We start from the raw sequence: 17,701 nt of genomic DNA, 5'->3' as shown, positions 1-17,701 counted from the left end.
GGCTGAAATTAAGGAGATCTGTTTTACCATTCTGGTATGTTAGCCTTCCTTATTCATACAATTGCATTATAAATACTCCATGCATTAATAAGTGCTTGGATTGCAAAACTGTCCAGCTCACTTGGAATTCTGATGTAGGTGCTGTGATCATGTATAACAAAGTGTTACTCAGTACCTAGTTGTAAAAACAGCATTAGGGCAGGTCTGACCTCCTCTAACTTCACAAGGGGAAAGGAGAATCAAGATTAACAGCCCAAGGCCAATTCCTATGAGGCACAGGTCAGACATGCCTCCTCTCTCCACCATCCTTACCAATTTTGACACCAACTGTCCCTCCCACGGCACTCTCTGCTTCTCTATTGGGTTTAATAATTCATTGCAATGGCCACACAGAACTCACAGACAATACTCATGATTATTGGGTTTATTAGGGAAGCAACAGTTACAACTCAGGCTCAGGAACACTCAGGAGACAGTTCTTCCATCAGGACAGCCTCCTCCCAGCAGTGCTGACAGGCTTGCCTCTCCCTAGCCCTCAGCCTCTGCCCAAAGGCACTCAGCTCTCTCTCTCCATGGGCCAGGAAGCCCACCACGTTGTTTCCTGTTGCCAGGTCTCTGCTGCTGGGTCTCTGCCGCCATTTCTCTCTGCCTTCTGTGTTAACAGTTCTCTCTCTCCTGGTTCCAGGAGCTTCTCAGCGCAGAGACCCCAGGTCCAAATGACATGCTGGCTCCTGGCTGTTCTTCCTTGATGGTGGTGAGATCTTCCCTCTTCCACCTCTGGGGTGGCTCATTTCAAACCCAGCGAGATGGCAAAACTGACCAATCCCTTCTGTGGGCCATAATTACCCTATCACACAGTCCTGCCCAATCACTTGAGTGGGAGTTAAAAGACCATGACTAGAAAGGCCACACAAAAGCAATCCACTGCACCGTACTGGTATGTGAAAAGCATTAGCTCGATGTATGATCCCTATTCTCAACAAGCTTAAAATTTACAAGCTGGGACAGATATATGAACAATAATTTATAATACAAATACATCAAATGAATAAGAAACAGTGGCATACACACAATTCTGTGATCATCAAGTTATCTATATAGGGTGAAGAATACTTCATGAAGAGGGCAGCATTTGATTGTTAGTCTATGCAGTAGATATTGTCCACTGCCCAGATTCCCCTTTCAGAAGCTAGATACTCATTCCTGCACAGTGGCAGGGTGTGACTGGTGCAACTGCATCACTGTTCAAATCTCCCTCTTCACAATCCTGCTTCCCTCACTACCTTGAGGGTAGTTATCCTGAGAGCATTTCCCAATAAATTACCTGCAAAGCAATCTCCAACTCAGAGTCTGTTTCCTGGAAAACCCCAGCGGGTGCCAGAAGTGGGTAGACAAAGCAGTCTCTAAAATAAGATTCTGGAACTGGATTCCCTGCAGTCTGGTTGGCAGTGAGAATCCATCCCTGGTGGTGGGTGGATTACTGCAGTCCCTGGCATGTAGGAGAGTGTAATTGTTAAAACTTTCACCCGTAATAAAACTGGTGATGGGATATAGGGGTAAGGGAATGCATTGCTGGGAGCAATCTGAGGCTTTGAGAAGGTCTGGAAAGTAATACTTATAAGAACTATGGAATTGGATGACTATTGTGGTGGCTAAGAAAAGCCTTGGGGAAAGATGGTGAAAGACTGAATGAAGAATTAGTTGCTAGAGATTAGAAGCTTTAGAAGTTATGTTTCCTCACCATTCCCCCCTTCAACCTGGCACAGTGACAAAACCCTTCAGACAAAGATAATGTGTCCGTACAGTTCTTCATCCTTCTCAACTTTTTTCATCACTTGGTGATGACACATAGGCACAGGGGCTTTCTTGCAATTTTTATGGGCCAATTGGCCTTATTTTCCAAAGAGGAGATTACTAGTTTTCCCCCTTAGGAAATACCACCTAATTCGGGAGGATTTTATGGCCTGTTTGAGATCTGAAATGGCTTAAATCCTTTCCATCATCCCTTAATTTGACCCATATTTCATTGCATTTGGCAGTGGCTCTTCCATACATTTATTAAATATAAAGATGTATTGTACATTCTTATTTTTTTATCCTATTGGTTTCAAAGAGGAAAGTAGAGATAACAATAGCTTTAGATAATTACTTTAAATCAAAAAACATATTATTACTTTTATTAAAGAAATGTTCCCATTGATTGTCATTACAGAGTATATAATAGACAAATTTTGGGAAATTTTACATTTCTTTTTAAAATTCTTTAGAAAAATAATGACAAATCCTGGTTGCATAGACAGAAAAATTTCTCATTGTAGACCTTATAAAGAACAGAAAGTAATGGAAATGTAAAATCCTTTTTTTACACAGTACATCGAGTTTACAATAATATAATTTTTTTCTTTAAAGAATCTAATGGATACTTAGACTCAAGTCATATATACTTTCTTAACCAAAAAAAAAAAAAAGGAAAAAGAATACTATTAGAGAAGAAAAATGGCAGATTAAGTTTTAGATAAGCTGCCATCACTGAACACATATATAGATGATTTTTTAAAAAATATAGCTTAACCAGTTGCCAGAAGAAATAAGGAAACGTGTATTCTCAGAATAAGTACGTAAGATTTGGCTTTAACTGCTTAGTTTGTTGAGTTAATTTTGCTCTAATTGACTAATGAGTCAAATAAATGTGGTAATAAGGGAACTTTTTATAAAAAGCAAAGGCTTTGATTCCCTCTCTTGACATTTTAATGATAATGATGATCTACATCCAAAATGCTTTTTAAAAAATGCTACCCAGTAGACTGAGGAGTTGCTTCCAGAGAAAGTGAGTTAAATGTGTTGTGGGTTTCCATGGTTGGTCAATTTTAGACATGAAAAGAAGGTTTCAAAGACGTTACAACTCAGCTGGATATGATGCCTGGAACAATCTCATTATTTATCCAATCAGCAAGCAGCTCCATTCAGAGTGGAAGGCAGATCTTATTCATTCATACTGTACCATCAGTGAGGGTTATATTTGACACATGCTAATAAGAGTATCTTGATTTTATTTTAAAACAAGAGGAAGGAGGTTATGTACATATTTTATATAAAAGTGTAATTCATAGATCAATCAATTCGTAGGTCATTTAATGTGTTTAAATAACACTTCCATTTAATTTGTTCTTAAATAAATCATACATTTTATTGGCATACATTTACTGGAATTTTTTTTTCATTTGGAGTTCTCCTTGATAGAAATTCAGTCAATTTTTTTTGTCCTGTACTTATCTTTATCTTCTTAAGAAATTAAGTGGGGGCCCATTGAATCTGATTCTACTTTTAGAAAATCTGTTCTTTCTTTTTCCCACCTCAAGAATGTTACTTAATTCATCCCAAGTATTAATGTTGTTGTTGTTAGGTGCCATCGAATCCATTCCAACTCGTAGCGACCCTATTAACAACAGGACAGAACACTGCCTGGTCTTGCACCATCCTCACAATCATTGCTGTTTGAGCCCATTTTTGCAGCCACTGTGTCACTCCATCTCATCAAGGGTCTTCCTCTTTTTCGCTGATCCTCTACCTTACCAAACATGATGTCCTTCTCCGGGGACTGGTCCCTCCTGATAACAGATACAAAGTATGTGAGACAAAGTCTCGCCATCCTCAGTTCTAAGGAGCATTCTGGCTGACTTCTTCAAAGACAGATTTGTTCCTTCTTCTGGCAATATTCTTCGCCAACACCATAATTCAAAGGCATCGATTTTTCTTCAATCTTCCTTATTCATTCATTGTCCAGCTTTCTCATGCATATGAGGTGATTGAATACACTATTCTTGGGTCAGGTACACCTTAGTCCTCAAAGTGACATCTTTGCTTTTTATCACTTTAAAGAGGTCTTTTGCAGCAGATTTGCCCACTGCAATACTTTCAAATATTAATACTGCTGTTTGAAATCTGCAAGTATGAATTTGCATGTACAAAAATTCTTATTGCATTCAAATCCCTATTGTGCACCAGAAATATTTCACTTTCCAAACATGCTTTGAATATAGAGAAATGTTATTCCCAAGAATATTTCATTTAGAAAAGTCGAGGCAACCCCTGAGGAACTTCCTTAAAGCTCTTTTTTACAAACCTAAGCATACTCAGAGTCCTCCTATCATTCAGATGACATAGGGGACATTTTATACTAAGAGTAGGCAGATGTTGTGCTCATTTTTAAATGGTTATTGTTTTGAAGCTTTCATTCCAGAATGCCTATAAAATCCAATAATTGTAGATAATTTTGGAGAAAGATTGAAATTTGAATTCTGAATTAGGATTTCCAATGTAAATACTAAACTACGTAGATACTAAACTACGATTCAACAGTTTTGTTTGTTGATCATAAAATATTTTACCTATTACACCAATAAGATACTTAGCAAGTTGAATAACACAAGAATATGCATACAAAGAGAAAATATGTAGAGAGAGAAATAAAACAGTTTCAAAGTCAAATTCAATTTTCAGTCACAGGAAATCAAGCAAAAATTTAGCCATCTAGAATTTTACTTGAGCCAATTTTCATTTGTGGATTTTATCTTTGACTAATTAGATCGAAGAGCTCTATACTATTGAAAACTAGTGTCTTAGTCATCTACTGCTGCTAACAGAAACACCACAAGTGGATGGTTTTAATGAAGAGAAGTTTATTTCCTCACAGTTAAAGTAGGCTAAAAGTCCAACTTCAGGGCGTCAGCTCCAGGGGAAGGCTTTTCCTCTCTGTCGGCCCTGTTCTCTTCAGTGTTCCCCTCGACTAGGAGCTTCTCTGCGCAGGGACCACGGTCCAAAGGATGCGCTCTGCTCCCAGCATTGCTTTCTTGATGGTATGAGGTTCCCCTGTCTCTCTGCTCACTTCTGTCTTCTATATCTCAAGAGATTGCCTCAGCACACAATCCAGTCTTGTAGATTGAGTCCTGCTTTACTAACACAACTGCCCCCCATCCTCCCTCATTAACATCATAGAGGCAGGATTTACAACATACAGGAAAATCACACAGTACCAGGAATCATGGCCCAGCAAAATTGACACACACGTTTTTTGCGGGACATAATTCAATCCATGACAACCAGTATCTGAATACTTATTTGAAATGAATTGTGAAATACCATTTACCAAAATATCATATTTAGAAGAAATATTTTGACAGTTTTTGGTTGTTTTTAAGGTGGGGATTGTTTTGAGTGTATGAAATATTTTAATAGCTTTAGCAAGAAATTAAAAAGTAATATAGCAATGTATTTTATTTGAATGTGGAAGGGCAAAGGGAAGGAATTCTTATAAAGAAAATGTACATATTTATATGAATTCATTTATACAATAAAAAATTATAGGCAACAAGAAGCAGATAGCTGATAATGTACAGGTTTAGAAACACATGAGATCTGTCAGCTGGGTAGCATGATGTGTTTGTAGCAGGACTGGGGTGATGCAGCCTAGGGAGGAAGGGACAGTGGGGGCCTTCCCAATAGTGGGCGTAGACTAGGGACTCAGCCTAAACCACAGGGCATTATCTCCAACTAAGCTGGCAACATCTAGTCATTATCTGGGTGAATGATTGAAGCTGGGATTGGGAAGGGAAAAAAATGATGTGTTCCAACTAGTGAGAGGAGGTGACCAAAGAAGAATGCAGATACATTATTATTAGAAATCCCATGATGGCCCCAGATCTGTGATGTGTGCCCAAAGGAGATGGAAACTAAGCATCAAGGCAGAAATTAAGAGTTGACTCCAGTTCCCAGGAATGCACACTTTTAGTAGTAAGAGAAGCCCCATCCTTAGCTCAATAGAAAGGAACCAGGGAGACTTCTATAACAAGTACAGTGACATGGACATCAAAGAAGACATTCAGTTCTATCACTAGTGCATTCCAGAGAACTGCTGTGTAAGCAGGGGCATGGAGCGTTTAAGAGACCTGAACTTAACCATTCATAGGAGAGTGGGAATAGATTGGGAGTCCACGTGGGGACCACTGTCAGCACCAAGCAACAATTTACCTGGTCAAAGTTGCGTGTTAGAGTGCATCCTTGGTAAATTTAAGAGCATATGTCCAGGACCACAATACTGAGTGGGTGAGAAGGATAAGTGGGAGCATGTTAAGTACCTATCTCAGTCAGTTAGTGTAGGGTGGAACTGAGCCTTCAGATGGGTGCCTCAGAATGCAAGGCACTAGAAAGTAAACCCCTAGAGATAAGGTGTTGTCTTAGTCATCTAGTGCTGCTGTAACAGAAACACCGCAAGTGGATGGTTTTAACGAAGAGAAGTTTATTTCCTCACAGTCAAAGTAGGCTAAAAGTCCAAATTCAGGGCATCAGCTCCAGAGGAAAGCTTTTTCTCTCTGTCGGCCTTCTTCTCTTTGGTGTTCCCCCAGACTAGGAGCTTCTCTGTGCAGGTACCCCGGTCCAAAGGACGCGCTCTGGTCTCGTCACTATTTCTTGATGGTATGAGGTTCCCCTGTCTCTCTGTTCACTTCTGTCTTTTATATCTCAAGACATTGCCTCAGGATACAATCCAATCTTGTAGACTGAGTCCTGCCTTACTAACACAACTGCCACCCATCCTCCCTCATTAACATCATAGAGGCAGGATTTACAACATATAGGAAAACCACACCATACGATACCAGGAATCACGGCCTGGCCAAATTGATACACACATTTTTGGGGGGACATAATTCAATCCATGGCAGGCATCTTCTCTATTATTCACCATTATACCTAAATACCTCACATAGTGGCTGAGAGATTCTAGGCACTTAGAAGGTTCTTTGAATGAATGAAGAGATGAATAAGAGATGCATAGACAAAATAAATTATGACCAGTGAAAATATATAAATTGGAGAAAAAAAATCCCATGCAAAAATAAAATTGTTAAATTTGGCCACGTGAGGAAAGCAGTGTTTTCCTCAAAACACTGGAATATAACTTGCGAGATCATTCCATGTAAATATATAATGCACTTACATACTGTATATACAGTTCCACCTGATTCTATCATACAAACATTCAAAAATGTATTTACCCAGTCCCCTATTTATTGTTTCTAGGCTTTTATAACTTTTTTATTTAAAGCAATAAGGCACTTCTGATTTAAAAAAAAGTAACTCACATAGAGCTTTTAATATCTTCAAAATCTACTAAAATTATTTGTTTGATACTCTATTCAAACATGAAATGATCTTGTTCACAGTAGGAGTTTTTCAGGTACAGAAAGAATACTGGATAATTCATTAAAACAATATGTTAGTAAAAATTAAAAATTGGAAGTTCAATATATAGATAACACTAACATGAACTTGGAGCCCTGGTGGTGCAGTGGTTAAGAGCTATGGCTGCTAACCAAAAGGTTGGCAGTTTGAATCTGCCAGCCACTCCTCGGAAACCCTATGGGGCTGTTCTACTCTGTCCTATAGGGTTGCTATGAGTCAGAATCGACTCGACGGCAAGGGGTTTTTTGTTTTTGTTTTTTTTACATGGCACAAATGGCTAAGTGCTTAACTACTAGCTGAAAGATTAGTGGTTCAAACCAACCCAGAGACCTGGCAATCTGCTTCTGAAAGGTCATAGCCTTGAAAACCCTATGGAACAGTTCTACTTTGCACATATGGGGTCTCCTTGAGTCAGAATCGATTTGGTGGCAACTAACAACAACAACATGAACTTGGCAGAGGTAGGGGATTGTTTTGGAACGAAACTATGGACTAATTTAGCTCTAAAACTATAAATTGCAAAGAGCATTTGATTTGCTGAGCACTGAATTCTTGTCTTTTCTAAATCTACACCAACGTTTGTGAAACTATAATGGGAATGCCCCTGCCTACACCTGCCTGAGGTTGCAGCAACACCATAAACACCATTCTCTATGGACCACATGTTAAACATAGTGGACTGAAGATGGGTATATGAGATTCAGCTCCTTACTCAATTCAGTAGAAATAATGACTAATACTCAGATGGCATACTTGTCCACTGAAATCATTCCTATTATAGTCGTCATAAGAATTGTGCTAATAATTTCCATTAATTAACAGCATATTAAGGGAGAAAAAGTTTGTTTTTCACTTGTTTTTTCATCATCTTTCTACGAACAAAAACATGACTGAGATCAGAATCATATGAAAAATTCTTTTATTCTGTCTTCTCTAGAGCTTTATAATAAAACACTAAGGAATGTATGTAAGCTTCCAGATTGACTTAGTTTCAATTCTCATTACTTTCCAACTCAGGAAAAACAAAACGCATGTTTAAGAGTCCACGTGTTTGCATGTCTATAACATTAAAGTATCCGCAACATAGGGTATTACATTTCTTTGACTGTTCCCTCCACTTTAAGAAGCGAAGGAAGTAAACACGATATTAAAACAGTTAAACTGGGATTACTGGAATTACTCTGGAATGGACTTGCTTGAAGTAGATCTTATTTAAAAATTAAGTAACGTCCTTTCAGTCACTTTTTTTTTGTTTGTTTTGCTCACCCTGACAAATTACTAATTGTTTTCCTTTTAAAAAAGTTGTGCCATTGTTTCATATCAAATTTAAACTAGCTCCCTTGAGGAATATATTTTAGATATATGAGAAATAGCCACTATGTAAATGTAAGTTATGGTTTCCATTTCTCCTGGATGGGTAGTTGGCTGGATCTTCATTCACAAGCACAACTCTTTATAAACTAAAGAATAAATCACTATACTCTCTTACTCTTTGGGACATTTTTATTTCTCTGACAATAATAAAATTACTCTAATAATATTTTACAAGCCTCAGGACCTAAAGGGTCACTGTATCTTGCCTTGGTTATCTCTCAGCCACTATCTGTTCATGGAACAAATTAAGCAGAAAGATGAGTAAAAACAAAAGAAGCCAAATAGACAAATTAACAAAGGAACAAAAACGTAGCAAATACAAGATGATATGGGTGTTTTGCCCTTCATATAATTTATTCTCTCAAATGGTAGGTGTAGCTATGATCCATACCAGAGTGAGAAACAGAAATTATGTACAATATAAAAAAGTATTATTTTCTTAAATTGTGCTTTAGATGAAGTTTCACAGAACAAACTAGCTTCTCGTTAAACCATACACATATTGTTTTATGATATTGGTTAACAACCCCACACATGTCAACACTCTCCCTTCTCTACCATGTGTTCCTCATTACCAGCCTTCCTGTCCCCTCCTGCCATCTAGTCTTTGCCGCTGGGCTGATGTGCCCCTTCAGTCTCATTTTGTTTTATGGGCCTGTCTAATCTTTGGCTGAAGGGTGAACCACAGGAGTGACTTCATTACTGAGCCAAAAGGGTATCCGGCGGCCATACTCTCAGGGTTTCTCTAGTCTCTGTCAGGACAATAAGTCTGGTCTTTTTTTGTGAGTTAGAAATTTGTTCTACATTTTTCTCCAGCTCTGCCCGGGACCCTCTATTGTGATCCCTGTCAGAGCAGTCAGTGGTGGTAGCCGGGCACCATCTAGTTGTACTGGACTCAGTCTGGTAGAAGCCTTCATAGTTGTGATCCATTAGTTCTTTGGACTAATCTTTCCCTTATATCTTCAGTTTTCTTCATTTTCCCTTGCTCCTGAAGGGGTGAGACCAGTGGAGTATCTTAGATGGCTGCTCACAGGCTTTTAAGACCCCAGATGCTACTCACCAAAGTAGAATGTGGAACATTTTCTTTATAAACTATGTATTGCCAATTGAGCTAGGTGTTTCCTGAGACCATGGTCCCCACAGCCCTCAGCCCTCAGCCCAGTAATTTGGTCCCTCAGGGAATTTGGATGAGTCTACGGAGCTTCCATGACCTTGTCTTGTACAAGTTGTGCTGGCTTCCCCAGTATTGTGTACTGTCTTACCCTTCACCAAAGTTACCGCTTATCTATTGTTTATTTACTGTTTTTCCATCCCCACTCCTCCCGTCCCTCGTAACTAACAAAGATTGTTTCTTTTTATGTGTAAACATTTCCATGAGTTTTTATAGTAGTGGTCTCATATAATATTTGTCCTTTTGTGATGGACATACTTCACTCAGCATAATGCCCTCCAGATTCACCCATATTGTGAGATGCTGCAAAGATTCATCATTATTCTTTATCATTGCATAGTATTCCATTGTGTATATGTACCATAGTTTGTTTATCCATTCATCTATTGATGGCATCTAGGTTGTTTCCATCTTTCTGCTATTGTAAAGTATACTGCAATAAACATTCATGTGACAGCTCTTATTTCTCTAGGATATACTCCTAGGAGTGGGATTGCTGGATCATTTGGTATTTCTATTTCTAGTTTTCTAAGGAACAGCCATATCGTTTTCCAAAATAGTTGTACCATTTCACACTCCCACCAGCAGTGCAAAAGAGTTCCAATCTCCCCACAGCCTCTCCAACATTTGTTATTTTCTGTTTTTTGATTCATGCCAGTAATGCTGGGGTGAGATGGTATCTCATTGTGTTTTTGATTTGCATTTCTCTAAATGGCTAGTGATCTCAAGCACTTCCTCATGTGTCTGTTAGCTGTTTGAATGTCTTCTTTGGTGAACTGTCTGTTCATTTCCTTTGCCCATTTTCTAACTGGATTATTTGTCTTTTTGTTGTAGAAGTGTTGGATTTTCCTGTAGATTTTAGAGATTACATCTTTGTCGGCTTTGTCATAGCCAAAATTTTTTTTCCAGTGTGTAAGTTCTCTATTTACTCTTTTGGTGAAGTCTTCTGCTGAGCGTAAGTGTTTAATTTTTAGAAGATCTCAGTTATATAGCTTATCTTCTGGAGTTTGTGTTATTAGTTATGGTTTGTATCCTGTTAATGCCATGTATTAGGGCTCTAGATTGATCCTATTTTTTCTTCTATGATCTTTTATAGTTTTTGGCTTTATATTTAGGTCTTTGATCCATTTTGAATTAGTTTTTGCATATGGTGTGAGGTATGGGTCCTATTTCATTTTTTTGCAGATGGACATCCAGTTTTGCCAGCACTATTTGTTAAAAAGATCGTCTTTTCCCCATCTGATGGACTTAGGGCCTTGTCAAAGATCAGGTTACAGTAGGTGGATGGATTTACATCTGGGTTATCAAATCTGTTCTATTGGTCAATGTATCTGTCATTGTACCAGTACCAAGCTGTTTTGACTACCGTAGCTGTATAGTAGGTTCTAAGGTCAAGTAGTGCGAGTCTTCCTACATTATTCTTCTTTTTCAATAGTGCTTTACTTATCAAGGGCCTCTTCCCATTCCATATAAAGCTAATAATTAGTTTTTCCAGCTATTTAAAGAATGTTGTTGGTATTTAGATCAGTATTGCACTGTATTTGTAAATTGCTTTGGGTAGAAATGTCATTTTCACAATGTTGAGTCTACTTGTCCATGAGCATCCTATGTTTTTCCATTCATGTAGATCTCTTTTGATTTCTTGTAGTAGTGTCTTGTAGTTTTCTTTGCAGGCCTTTTGCATCCCTGGTTAGATTTATTCCTAAGTATTTTATGTTTTTTTAGGGGCTATTACAAATGATATTGTTTTCCTGATTTCCTTTTCATTGTTCTCTTTATTGGTGTATAAGAATCCAACTGATTTTTGTATGTTGATCTTGTATCCTGTGACTCTTCCGAATCTTTCTGTTAGTTCCAGTAGTTTTCTTCTGGAGTCTTTTGAGTTTTCTATGTACAGTATCATATCATATATCTTGTATAAATGCCTTTTATTATGTTGAGGCATTTCCCTTCTATACCTATTTTATTGAGAGTTTTTATCAAGAATGGGTGTTGGACTTTGTTGAATACCTTTTCTCCATCAATTGAGAAGATTATGTGATTCTTTTCTTTAGTTTTATTTGTGTGGTGGATTACATTGATTGATTTTCTAACGTTGAGCCATCCTTGCATACCTAGTATGAATCCCACTTAGTCATGGTGTATTTTTTTTTTATATGATGCCGAATACTATTGGCTAGAATTTTGTTGAGAATTTTTGCATCTATATTCATGAGAGATATTGGTCTGTAATTTTCTTTTTTTGCGGTGTCTTTGCCTGGGTTTGGTATCAGGGTTATGTCGGCTTCATAGATGATTTTGAAAATATGCCTTCCTTTTCTATGTTCTGAAATAGTTTGAGTAGTACTGGTATAAGCTCTTCTCTGAATGTTTGGTAGAATTCTCCACTGAAGCCATCTGGGCCAGGGCTTTTTTTTGGTTGGGAATTTTTTTTTATTACCTTTTCAATCTGTTCTCTTGTTATGAGTCTGTTCAGATATTTAACATTGTTTTGTGTTAATTTGGGTGTGGAATGAGTTTCTAGAAATTTGTCCATTTCTTCTAGGTTTTCAAATTTATTAGAGTGTAGTTTTTCATAATACTCTGTTATGGTCCTTTTTATTTCAGTTGGGCCTGTTGTAATGTCCCCCATTTCATTTATTATTTGGGTTATTTGTGTCTTCTCCTATTTTTCTTTTGTTAATTTGGCCAGTGATTTGTCAATTTTGTTGATCCTCTCAAAGAATCAACTTTTGATTATGTTGATCATTCTATTGTTTTTCTATTTTCTATTTCATTTATTTATGCTCTGATCTTTTTTATTTCCTTTCTTCAGGGGGGCTGTGGGCTTCTTTTGCTGTTTCTATTTGTTCAAGTTGTGTAGCCAATGTTTTAATTTTGTCCCTTTCTTCTTTTTTGATGTGTGCATCTATTGCTATAAATTGACCTCTGAACACTGCCTTTGCTGTGTCACAAAGGCTTTGGTATGATGTGTTTTCATTCTCGTTTGATTCTAGAAATTTTTTGATTCCATCTTTGATTTCTTCTCTTACTCAGTGGTTTTTAAGCAGGGTGTTATTCAGTTTCCATTTAATTGATTTTTTTCCCTTGATCTTCCTGTTGTTAATTTCTACTTTGATCAGAGAAGATACTTTGTACTATCTCAGTGTTTTGGATTTTGTTGAGGGTTGCTTTGTGGCCTAAGATGTGGTCTATTCTGGAGAATGTTCCATGTGCATTGGAAAAGAATGTGTACTTTGTAGCTGTTGGGTGGAGTGTTCTATAAATGTCTGTCATGGTTTGAATTATGTCCCCCAAAAATGTGTGTATCAATTTGGCTAGGCCATGATTCCTGGTACTGCGTGTTTTTCCTATATGTTGTAAACCTGCCTCTATGATGTTAATGAGGGAGGATTGGTGGCAGTTGTATTAAGGCAGGACCTGATCTACAAGACTGGATTGTGTCCTGAGGCAATGTCCTGAGATATAAAAGACAGAAGTGAGCAGTGAGACTGGGGGACCTCATACCATCAAGAAAGCAGTGCCGGGAGCAGAGCACATCCTTTGGACTGGGGCCCCTGCACAGAGAAGCTCCTAGTCTGGGGAAACACTGAAAAGAAGAAGGCCGACAGAGAGAAAAAGACTTCCCCTGGAGCTGACGCCCTGAAGTTCGACTTTTAGCCTACTTTGACTGTGAGGAAATAAACTTCTCTTCATTAAAACCATCCACTTGTGTTTCTGTTGTAGCAGCACTAGATGACTAAGACAGAATTTGGTACCAAGAGTGGGGTGCTGCTTTAACAGATACCTAAAATGTGTTTTAAAACTGTGAATGCATAGATGTACAGCAGTGACAGAGGACCACCAGCAGCAGAGAACCTACAGCAGCAGTGAAGCAGCAGCAGCAGAGAACCAACAGCAGAAGAACCAGGAGACCGGTGCGAGATGGCACTGGAGCCAACCCATGGAGCGAGAGAGCTGAGTGCCTGTGTGCAGGAGGCTTCCTAGCAGAGTGGGGTATGTCTGGGCACTTATCGGTGGATCTAGGCTTGCCGACCCACAGAGTGAGAGAGCTGAGTGTCTGTGTGCACGAGGCTTTCTGGCGGAGTGGGGTGCCTCTGGGCACTTACGCCGGTGGAGCTACAGAGCTTTGGAACACTTGCTCCAGCAGACCAGATGTGGGCATGAGGCCTGAGTGCCAAGAGGCCACAGGAAACAGAAGCAGAAGCTGAAGAGACAAGGGACACAAGAAGCAGAGGTGCCTCAGTGTCAAAAAGTATGGCCATGACCTCAGGGGTATCAAAGGGTGGAGCAATGGCCTCTGGTGCTTCCAAGGGTGGAGTCGCCACTCAGATGGACTGGGAGAATGGCGCACCTAAAGCCAAGGGAGCAGAGTTGCTGTCCCAGTGGGCCTGTAATGCAGAGCTGAAGCCCAGGCAGGGCTGATGGGCCTCTACTCAGAATCTGGAGACTGTGGCCAATACCTATAGTCTGGAGGGCACGGCCATTGTGTAAATTGTCTCAGAGAACAGAGGATTATTTTCAAAGCCTTGAGGGCTAATGTGTTCTGCTAACTTTCTTGGTGCCTTTTATGCCTTCTTTCCCTGCAATTTCTCCCATTTGTAATGGAAATGTCTAGCTTGTGCCTGTTCTGACATTGTACCTTTGGAAGCAAATAACTTGTATTCTAGATTTCACAGATGAAGAGGAATTTTTGGATTTTGGCTTGGAGTTAAGACTTTTGCTATCATATGATGGGGTGAATATGTTTTCCATGTTGCAAGGATGTGATTTTTTGGGGGGCCAAAGGGTGGAATGTCATGGTTTGAATTATGTCCCCCCAAAAATGTGTGTATCAGTTTGGCTAGTCCCTGATTCCTGGTACTGTGTGATTTTCCTGTATGTTGTAAACCTGCCTCTATGATGTTAATGAGGGAGGATCGGTGGCAGTTGTGTTAGTAAGGCAGGACCTGATCTATAAGACTGGATTGTGTCCTGAGGCAATGTCTTGAGATATAAAAGACAGAAGTGAGCAGTGAGACCGGGAGACCTCATACCATCAAGAAAGCAGTGCTGGGAGCAAAGCGCGTCCTTTGGACTGGGGTCCCTGTGCAGAGAAGCTCCTAGTCTGGGGGAACACCGAAGAGAAGAAGGCCGAAAGAGAGAAAAACACCTCCCCTGGATGTACCGCCCTGAATATGGACTTTTAGCCTACTTTACTGTGAGGAAATAAACTTCTCTTCATTAAAACCATCCACTTGTAGTGTTTCTGTTATAACAGCACTAGATGACTAAGACAATGTTTGTGAGGTCAAGTTGGCTGATTGTGTCCTTTAGATCTTCTGTATCATTGTTGATTTTCTGAGTAGATGGTCTGTCTTTTACTGAGAGAGGTGTGTTGAAGTCTCCTACTATTATTGTGGAACTGTCAATTTCTCTTTTCAGTGCTGTTAGAGTTTGTTTAATGTATTTTGGAGCCCTGTCATTGGGTGCATCGATGTTTATTATGGTTATGTCTTCATGATGGATCGTCCCCTTAATCATCGCATAGTGTCCTTCTTTGTCTTTTATGGTGGATTTTGTTTTAAAGTCTATTTTATCTGAGATTAGTATTGCCACTCCTGCTCTTTTTTGGTAGCTGTTTGCTTGATATATTTTGTTTTCCGTCCTTTGATTTTTAATAAATTTATGTCTTTGTTTCTAAGGCATGTCTCTTGTAGACAGCATATTGATGAATCTTGTTTTTTTAATCCATTCTGTCACTCTCTATCTTTTTATGGGTGCATTTAGGCCATTTAAGTTCAGTGTAATTATTGGTAGACATGGATGGATTGTTGTCATTTTGTAGTGCTTTTTTTTTTTGTGGTGCTGACATTTTGTTTGTTCCCTTTACTCTCCTGTGCTGCATTCCTTTTGTTTGTGGATTTTTTTTCACTTCTTTTGTTTTTGTAGATTTTATTTTTACTGAGACTTTACATTTTTCTTCTTTATTTTGATGAGTAGCTTTCTTAACTTTCTTTGTGATTACCTTGAAATTAACCTTATCTTCCTAGGTTTGAACCAAGCTATTATCATTTGGTATCGCCTTGCCTTCCTTTCCATTAGAAGGTTCTATACCTACTCCATTTATTCCATGTTTTATTGCTCTGACGTTTTTGTCATTTACAGATTAACCTCTCTGGTTCCCTTTTGTAAATCTTTTGAGTTTGACTAATCCTTGAGAGTTCATTTCCTAGGTTAGTATCTCGCCAGTATGATCTTGTGTCCTATATTCAGGCTGTCATCTGATATTGTTTATTTTCAAACTGAAGGACTCCCTTTAATTATTTTTGTAAATTTGGTTTGGTTTTTACATATACTCTTAATTTTTGTTTATCTAGGAACGTCCTAATTTCACCATCATATTTGAATGAGAGTTTTGTAGGATATATTATTCTTGGTTGGCAATTTTTTTCTTCCAGGGTTTTATATATGTCATCCCATTGCCTTCTTGCCTGCGTGTTTTCTGCCAAATAATCAGAGCTTAGTCTTATTGTTTCCCCCTCTGTATGTGACTTTTCGTTTTTTTTTGAGCTGCTCTCAGGATTCTTTCTTTGTCTTTGGTGTTAGGGAGTGTGATTATGATATGCCTTGCTGATTTTCTTTTGGGGTCTATCCTATATGGTGTTTGTTGAGCTTTTTGGATCATTATCTTTTCATCTGTCATGATATTATGGAAATTTTCTGTCAGTAATTCTTCAATGATCCTCTTTGTGTTTTCCATTTTCTCCCCCTGTTCTTGAACTCTGATCACTTGCAAATTTTTGCTTTTGATTGTATCCTACATCATTCTCAGGGTTTCTTCATTTTTCTTTGTTCTTTTTTCTGATTTTTCCTCAAAGTGATATCCAAGTATTTGTCTTCAATTTCACTGATTCTGTCTTCCATTGTTTCAAACCTGCTTCTCAGACCTTTTATGACACTGTCCATTTATCTTTTGGATTTTTAATTGCTGTTTTTGTATGATTTCTAATTGTGAATTTATTTTGACATTTTGTTCCTGCATTATTTTCCTGAATTCTTCCATGGTTTTGTCTGTATTTTCCATGAATTTTTCTGCCTTTTCCATGAATTTGTCTATTTTTTTCCCCATTTTCCTCTGCTTTTGCTTCACCTCTTGGATAGCTCTGAATATTAGAGATTTGAATTCCCTATCAGGTAGCTCCAGTGCCTTTTCTTCTACTGGAAAGTCATCTGGTGTTTTATTTTGGATGCCTACTGGAACCATCCTGACTGTTTTTTTTTTTTTTTAAACATGTTTTGATATTGTCTGCTGTCTTTGGGACATTCAGTAGTTATTTTCTTGGTTTATTGATTGTAGATTTGTTTGTTTCATCCTGCTTTTTTGTTTTATTTGGTTATTTCTGAGCAGGCAGACTGTGTGTTCTTTGTTGTTTGCTCATCTGTGGGCAAGATATTTTAACCTTGTTGTCCAATGGACAGAGCCAGTCACTCAGCTATGGTGCGGCAGGGCAGGTCCTGCAGGTGCTTTGTCTGCTGCTGGAAGCTCCATGAAGTTGCTTTCCTGTACTCCCTGTCCACCAATCTCCAACAAGAGTCCAAGATGACAACTCCATGCTGAATTATCTGATAGGGGACCTCCACTCAAATCTCCTCTTCTTTCTGTTCTCTGTTAGTTTAGTATTCCATTTCATACTTGGTTGAGTTCTTTATATATTTATTTAATACTTAGGCTTCCAGGATTGATGTTTGTCTCTGTTTTTCTTAGTTTTTTTATGTCTTTGATGTGGAGGGATGACATGGTGCTTCTGTTTATAGTGCAATGTTGACTCCTAAACAGGTGTTATTTTATTAAAAGCATGTCATTTTCTTTGATATTTGCTCAGAGAAAATTAATATTTTACCTAATTTAAAATGGAATATATCTGTCATAAATAA

This window comes from Trichechus manatus, unplaced genomic scaffold (genome assembly GCF_000243295.1).
Source record: "Trichechus manatus latirostris isolate Lorelei unplaced genomic scaffold, TriManLat1.0 scaffold00047, whole genome shotgun sequence".
Classification (NCBI taxonomy): domain Eukaryota; kingdom Metazoa; phylum Chordata; class Mammalia; order Sirenia; family Trichechidae; genus Trichechus; species Trichechus manatus.
The sequence above is the reverse complement of the archived record's forward strand: the minus strand, read 5'-3'. Positions refer to the sequence as shown.